The sequence below is a fragment of the Mustela nigripes genome, chromosome 3 (assembly GCF_022355385.1).
Source record: "Mustela nigripes isolate SB6536 chromosome 3, MUSNIG.SB6536, whole genome shotgun sequence".
NCBI lineage: Eukaryota > Metazoa > Chordata > Mammalia > Carnivora > Mustelidae > Mustela > Mustela nigripes.
Genome location: NC_081559.1, coordinates 66294519 through 66303227, shown reverse-complemented (window position 1 = coordinate 66303227; position 8709 = coordinate 66294519). Strand labels below are relative to the sequence as shown.

The following is an 8709-nucleotide window of genomic DNA, read 5'->3' as shown; positions in this document are numbered from 1 at the left end:
CTCACAAAACAAACTTAGGGTTGCTGGGGGGAGGGGGTTTGGGAGAAGGGGGTGGGATTATGGACATTGGGGAGGGTATGTGCTTTGGTGAGAGCTGTGAAGTGTGTAAACCTGGTGATTCACAGACCTGTACCCCTGGGGATAAAAATATATGTTTATAAAAAATAAAAAATTATATATAAAAAAATTGTTTTAGATGATAAAAGGGACTGATTTTAAAATAATACAAAGATATATAATTAAAACAATAAAAAGTCCACTAACTCTTCCTCTCTAACTCTACTTCTCTGAGATAACCAATGTGGAGTTTGATATGTATAGTTCCACTTCTTTCCCTTGCCAAATGCAAACTGATACACACCTGCATACAAACACGTGCCTGTTCTTCCCACCTACCCCGCCCCACCACCACATACACAAGACTCTTCAATTTGCTTTCCCTTCTCCTTTTATTTAATAATGTACCATGGACAGGGGCACCTGGCTCAGTTGGTTGAGTATCTGACTCTTGACTTCAGCTCAGGTCATGATCTCGGTGTCCTCGGACTGAGCCCTGTGTTGGGCTTTGCACTCAGTGGGGAGTCTGCTTGAGGATTTCCTCCCTCTCTTTCTGCCTCTCCCCCCATTCATGTGTGCTCTCTCAAATAAATAAATCATGTATATATATATGTATACATATGTATGTAACATATATATAATGGATAATTTTCTATTTTAATAGCAATATCATAGTTTATAATTTGATACTTGTTACAATACCTAAATTTAATTTTTAAAAAGATTTTATTTATTTATCAGAGAGAGAGAGAGAACGCACAAGTAGGCAGAGAGAGAAGCAGGTTCCTCGCTGAACAAGGAGCCCAAAGCGGGACTGGATCCCAGGACCCTGGGATCATGACCTGAGCCAAAGGCAGTGACTTACCTGACTGAGTCACCCAGTTGTCCCTTCTAATTTTAATGTTTTAAAAAATAAATTTGTTGTATTATCTAAGGCTTCCTTAGAATTATCAAAATCATCAAAACAAGATGGTTGCTATGGTATCTTACTCCTGCTTTACAGGGAAATGTGGTCAACAATTTACTTACTATGGTGTTTGTTTTCAGTTTTTGTTAACTAATCTTTATTATGTTGAGATAGGATCCTGCTAATCTGACCTCAAGTTTTTATTCGGAGAAGCTGCCTAATTTTTTTCAAATGATTTTTTGACATGTTTCCATTTAATCCATGACTTTTCTCATTTAACCAATTTTAAGTTGTTTTTTTTTAATGTTGAAGCATATTGCATTCCTTTGGTCATGGTATTGTTTTTTTCACTATACTGCGGAATTCCATTTGCAATACAGTATTTTACTTATTTAGAAATTTTAAACCTATATAACTGAAATTTCTCTTTAATTTCTTTTTTCTATTTATCAAGCTCTGTGCCCATATAGCACTATAGTCATAACTCCATCATAGTACTTATTACCTTTATGAAAATCTTGTATTTAATTGTCTATGCATCAGCAACCAGAGAGCAGGGGACGAGGTCATATTCAATTTTCTGTCCTTTGTGTCAAGCACAATGCCTAGGACATGGTAGAAGCTCAATGCATCTGTGTTGAATGAAGGAATGAAAAGATTTTAGAAATGTTTTCCTTTCATCTAATTTTACCTGTTGGTAGTTTGCCATATATTATCTTTATATCTCTTTTATTCTAATGCCAGTAATGTCCATGTTTCTATCTCCACTAGTTCCCTTGTGGAAATACCATTACTGAATACAACATTGCAGTTAAAATGAATAAACCAGAGCCACATGCATCAACATGGACAGATCTCAAAAGGATAAGGTTAAACAAAGAAGCAAGGAGACATAGAGCATGACACTATCTATACAGAGTTTTAAAAATGCAAACAATAATGTGCCCTCGTGTGGGTTATGTGCTGTTGGCTCTCAAGCCCACTCCAGCCTTTTTGTGCACTCTTCTGTGTGGCAAGGGCTTGACAACCAGGGAACTCCAGGTCACAGGCTCTGGTTAGGTGTTGCCAGTGCAAACAAAGCATTGACAGGAGATTAGAAAATGGAAGAAAGGGAGAAGCCATTTTCCTGTCTGTTCCAGTTGTGCTTTGAGTAATAGCAGCAGGAACAAGTGTATTAAGTGACTGAAAATGAGCATTTTGGTGGTATCAGTGGCTATTTTAGCAGCCGTGGTGCCAATGTGCTAGTAACCCAACAAGAAGGATGTCAAGGGAACAGCTCCTCTGATCCCATTCTCCTCCTCCCCTCAACCTCTTGCCAGTAGTTCCCATGGGGCAAAACCACCCAGAAGTCAGAAGCCAAGAGAGTACAGTGAGATAGTCTGTATGGGCCTGTTTCTTGAGCACAAAGAAGGATGGGGAATTGATCTGGGGAGGCAAATGGATGAAACTAAACATCATCCCATTTGCTTCTCCAGCCCTTTCGCTACCTCTATAATTCCCAGTATTAAATCTCCCTTTGTGTGTAATACATAGAGTGGCTCCTCTTTTTCAGACTGGACAGTGACTGATTCAGTCTAGTTTATGAATACCAACACATGTAGCAAAAGAACAATAATTTGCATAGGAATGATAAACTCCATACTCAAGATTATGGTTATCTCTCTCTTTCTTTTTAAAAATTTTATTTATTTGTCAGAAAGAGCACAAGCAGGGGAGCCACAGGCAGAGAGAGAACCAGACACCCCGCTGAGCAGGGAGCCCAATGCTATACTCGATCCCAGGACCCCAGGATTATAACCTGAGCTGAAGGTGGACGCTTACTGGACTGAGCCACCCAGGCATCCCAACAATGGTTACTTCTCAATGGAAGAAAACAGAGTGGCACTGGGGATAAGTAAACAGGCAGCATCCTCTGTGTTGGAAATTTTTAATTTCTTAAGCTGGGTGCCGAATATATGGATATTTTTAATGTTATTCTCTATGCTTGTTATGTTAGTCTCTATTTTTCCTGTTCCAGAACTATTTAGCCATCCTAATGATTATGTGTGTGTATAAATAGAATAAGCTGATGAATAAACAAATAGATAAGACCTGACTCTGAATTCTGACTCTGTCACTTGGTAGTTATTTGAGCTAAGTTATGCTATTTAAGTCTGTGTCTTTGTATCCTCACCCATAAAGCTAAAGATAATAGCACATGCCTTATAGGACTATTCTGATGATTAAGTGGAATAATATATGTAAAAAGATCCTAGCACAGCTTAATACTTGACAAGCCCTTAGAAAAATAGAGTTTCCTTTTCCTGAACTTTCAGGAAGAGTAAGGCCTTGATTTTGATAAACTTTTAATTTCAACAATTACAGAATGCCTCAAGGAGGTGCTATCTTTCATTTTTTAAAGGCTTATATGTTCCTTCCCTGATTTTAAGAGTGGTGGTGGTTCAATGTAGAAAATTTGAAAAACACAGAAACAGGTAGGGATGAAAATAAAAAGCACACTGTAATTCTGCCCCTCATAAACTGCTGTAACTACATAAAAATATTAAAATTAGAATAACACTGTATAGTTCTGGGACATGGTTCTTTAACTTTGTAATATAAGATAAACATTTTTCTGCATCATATACCCGATGATGTCACTTCTGCCAGCTGCATATTATTAAAGCGGTTGGGATGCTTAGGTTTCTCTAATATTTCACTACTATAATTAATGGTGCAATGAACGTCTCTGTTGAGAAGTGTTTGCCCACGTTTTTTAATAGTACCTTGAACAAAACAGTTGTGGAAATTTTGGTCAAATTATTTGTGCATCTGATGACATCTTATGGTTATGGCTATTTTGCTTTCCAGAAAGACTCTAAAGAAAGAAAGGTTGTACCAATTTATACTGCCTCTAGCAATGCTGGAGTGCACTACTCTTCCACATCAGGAGGGTACTTTTTACAAGAGAAATAGGAACAGACATGAACTTCGTAGCAGACTCTACAGCAATAAAGTCTAACTGGTTTGATGTTTAAAGACTACCCATAAAGGGCCATACCTTTGCAGAGCAAAGGACTTCCATGGGCCCCTGAAGTCTAATTTAAACAGGATACCATGCAGAGGGATTCCTGTCAAGTTTCTAAATGTCAGCTTCTGTCTGGAATCAACTGAACATAGACACCAGTAGGATGTGATTTGGGAACCAGTGGATCTGTGGGTTTTCTAAATCCAGACCTGACAATGATGTAGCTGAAATATAATGTGAAACAAGCCAAGCACTCTGTTCCTGGCTAAGGCCCACGACTTCAATTTCTTGTGTCTTGAACACTCAGCTCTAACTTTTCCTCTGCCTCTAGTCTGAAGGGTCTGAGACCCATTCTGAAGTGGTTAAATGAAAAAGAAAAGAAAGGAAGATAGCAAAAAGCGTCGGCTAATAAGAGCTTCCACTCTTTGTTAATTAATTTCTGCAACTCTAGCCCTCTGGGATCTGCCAGCTTCACTCTATATTGGAGCCAATGAATTTCCAAAATAATTAAAGTTAATGAACTGCTCTTTGTGATAGGACCCTGAAAACTTAACAACCATAATTAGTGGGAAGTGCAAAGTGGGGTAAAGTGTTACTTGCTGATAAACAGAATTTCCTCATCTTGTTGATACAAGAGTCCTGCCCATATGTGGAAGTGGTGCTCTATTGAGTCAAAGAAGACATATGACTGGGTTTACACATTGAAAGTAAATGAAGGACAAGTACTGATCTTGAAAATGATTTCCCTAGGCTAAAAGCAGATCCCTCTCCCAAAGCTCCACAATTATTGTATCAAAATGTTGGTAAGAACTCATGACAAAATGTCCAACAACCTTAGAGGGTGGGCCAAAGTAGGGCATCAAACTTTATATCCCTGAGTAACAAAAATAAACATGGAAATTAATGGGTGCTGAGAAGTCAAACTCTAAGTTGATGATAGCTCTCTGATTTCAGTTTGGGAAGGATTTTTCAGTGTGAATTTCCTTCTTTCTTTTTCTTTTTAAGGACTTTATTTACTTATTTGACAGAGAATGAGACAAAGCGAGAGAGGGAACACAAGCAGGGGGAGCAGCAGAGGAAGAGGGAGAAACGGTCTTCCCACCCAGGGAGCCCGATGTGGGCTGGATCCCAGGACTCTGGGATCATGACCTGAGCCAAAGGCAGAGGCTTAATCCATTGAGCCCCGCAGTGTGAATTTCTTGAAAGCAAATGCAAATGAGGAGTCTGGAAATTGTGGCAATGGCTTAGTGGCTGGAAGGAAGTGATGGATTTCAGTAGATGATGGAACCTCACCTAAATGTGGGGTTCCCCACGGAATTCTGCACGTCTGCATTCTATTGTAAGATGATTTTATTTTTAAAGATTTTATTTATTTATTTATTTTAAGATTTTTATTTCTTTATTTGACAGAGAGAAGAGAGAGAACACACAAGCAGGGGGAGCTACTGGCAGAGGGAGAGAGAGAAGCAGGTTCTCTGCCAAGCAGGGAGCCCAATGTGGGGCTCAATCCCAGGACCCTGGGATCATGAGCCGAAGGCAGATGCTTAAACAACTGAGCCACCCAGGCATCTCTCAAGATTTTAAGTAATTTTTACACCCTCCGTGAGGCTTGAATTCACAACTCTGAGATCAAGATTCACACATTCTACCAACTGAGCCAGTCAGGTGCCTCAGTAAGATGATTTTAGATGGTAAATGGTCAAACATGTTTTTTTAGCTTAGTGGTTACAGATTAATTGTAATTCATATTTAAGCCATTCAACGAGCGCTGTAAAACCTTCATTTCACAAGTGTATACTTTATCTTTCAAAAGAAATGTATTTAAGTTTAAACAATGAGAGGAGTTTAAAAATTAAATATAAATGTAGGTAGAAACTGGTTTTGCCAAAAACTGAACATTTTGAATGTTGTGGAGAATGCCAAGGTAGCTATTTCATGATCTTCCTTCTTGAGCTTTAAGATGTACATTTCAACAAATCTAAGAAAATTTTAATTATACAATGAACCATTGTTTTATGTACCATGAAGAAACAAAAGACTGCCAACTGAACTATGGCCCATGCTTTCTTACCACTTAGAATTTTATTTTATGTTTAATGAAAGTGCTCTTTTAGACTTACCAGTCATAATTTTTTTTTTTTTTTTAATATGGAATGCTTCAAGAATTTGCCTGTCATCCTTGCTCTGGGGCCATGCTAATCTTCTCTGTATCATTCCAATTTTAGTACAAAGTGAGCACAGTCATCATTTTTTTTTTTTAATCACATATTACAGGGCTCTGTTTCTGCACCTTCCTGCATGTAAAGTAACTTTTCACTTCAGTTCATAGCACAGTGGCATCATTTGGAAGATATTTTTACAACAATAAATCTCAAGTCCTGTGGTATTGACATTGCACATCACTCACATGAAGTGACGGCCGAGAACCTAGGACCACATTTTTGCATGTAGAGCCAACGGTGCCCACAATACCTTTTTGCTGCATCTGATTTCAGAAGAGTAAAAAGGTGAGAAAAGAATGTGCATCTTAGCATCAGTAACATACAATAGCACCTTCTTCAGGGGTCTTCTCACAGGTCACTGGGAATTGTTTCCTTTCTTGTGTCCTGGGCTTCTTCCAGGAGCAGAGATCACCAACAAAGCTGAGGTCGTTCAGAAAGCCTTAGAGGACAGAATGAGCTGGATATCAGAAGGCGGTGAGACTTCACACTATCCTAGGCAGGACAGGGTCCTAACTCAGTCACTAGCCAGGCTGTGGCAACAAGACGACTTGGTCATGCAGCAAATCCTCACACGATTGTGATGTCTGCAAAATTCCCAATCAAGTCGAGAGTAAAGTTTATGTAGGACTCACCTCTGTGGCTTCATTACCCACATGCCTTGCACAAAACAGGTCACAGGTGAAAAACAGTTGATAGGACAGTTAACTGTAGATTCTTCTCAATCTCATTCCTCAGTGAAATAATACTGATCTTTCAGTAGTGATAGCCTCTAATATGAGGAGTTACTACCAGCCCAACCACTGTTTTAACTGCTTTACTTTACTTAACTAATTCACTCTTCAACAAGCCCAAAAGTAGATACCGTTATTCTCCTGATATTACATAGGAGGAAGCTGAGGCATGGCGTCATTGCTTAACTTGCCCAGGATCACACAGCTGGGAAATGTCAGAACCAGATAGCTCAGGCAATTTGGCTTAGCATTCACGCACTTAACCATTATACTTAATCGCCTCTACCATGTAATACTGAAAAGTTGTCATAAAAGAATAAAAACAAATACGATTACTAAATTTGCAGATAGAAAATGTATGACGTAAACCACACTTTCTGGATTTTCAAGAAACGCTTGTTTATTGATTGTTCAAAGAATGAGGCAGAAAGAAGTACTCCATGGTATGTTAAGATTAACAGTAACAAAACGATCAGCAAATGCACTAAAGAGGGGAAGGGAAGACTGATCTTAAGACTGTGACCATGAAGTTGAAGCAAAATGTCAAACCAAAGAAAGTTTCAGGCTCTCCAAAGAGCACCTATAATGGATACACGAACTCAGTGTGAAAGTCCTCCTGCAGGCCGGTCAAGGGTTAAGTTCAGGCCTTATTTTGACCACAAAAGCCATGAGACAACATTTGGAATTCAGTGAGCTACGACAATGAATTACCTTGAACTGAAATCAAGGATTACGAAGTCTTGTCATTGTCTGGACACTGGCAGGCTGTGGTGAGTATTGCGTTAGGAAAGCTAATTAAGCCAAGGAATTGAATTTTTCTTTTTTAAAGAAATGGCCATTAGGTGTTAATCAACTGTAAAGAAGAAAGCAGAAAGCCAAGGGTATCCATAAAAGAGCTTTGCCCTATAAGCACAGTTGCCTACGTCTTGGCTCCTGGACTGTTCCAGATCTCCCTGTGTCCTGGCCCTACTGCGACAAGCAAGGTGCAAGTAGTCACCTGAGGGCTGCCTCAATTCCCCCCTCATTCTTAGGGGTACAATTTCTAGAACTCCCTCCTCTCTGTGTCTGCAGCATGTTACCTAGGGGCTGGGGGTGCAGGGTAGGCATGTGGGAGCACATGGGCTTGTCCGCCAGCTTCAGGGACTCCAAGAGGACTTCCTTGGGGACTCCCTCTCTCTTTGCCCCTTCACCTGTCACCCATCTGTTATATGAAGATGGCAGCAACTATGCCTATACAAGAGAGCCCAGGGACAGTCCCAACAGAGAAAATGGACACGGGACATAGACGGACAGCTTTCTAGGGAAAATACACAGAGCTCTAGGAAAAAGAAACAAAAAGAACAAATCCCACTTGTTGCCAAAGAATGTGAAATTAAAAAGATTCATATATACCTGTTGGAAAGACAAAAAGTCAAAGGAATGAGAGAGAGGATGGGGAAAGGCATTCTTATTGTTGGGGGAAAATAAATTCATTCAACTCACTGGAGGACGATTTGCAGTATGTATAAAACTCTTAAAAGAAGGATAGTGTCAAACTCAGGAATTTCACTTCTAGGAATTTTCCAAAGGAAAATGAAATTAGACAAGATGTACAGTTGACCCTTGAATAACACCGGGTTGAAACGCATGGATCCACTTACATGTGTATTTTTTTTTATAAACACAATACAATGCTGTAAATGTACTTTCTCTTCCTAATGATTTTCCCAATAATATTTCCTTCCCTCTAGCTTACTGTAAGAATACAGTGTCTAATGCACATAATATAAATGTTAACTATTTACA

General features: G+C 39.2%; 1 non-coding gene across 1 annotated transcript; it reads right to left on the bottom strand.

Annotated features, from left to right (window-relative positions):
• Positions 1 to 6113: 6113 nt before the first annotated feature.
• LOC132014722 (U6 spliceosomal RNA) lies at positions 6114 to 6217 on the bottom strand. Its single transcript, XR_009403376.1, has one exon. It is a non-coding gene; the product is annotated as a U6 spliceosomal RNA (small nuclear RNA).
• Between the last annotated feature and the right edge of the window lie 2492 nt (positions 6218 to 8709).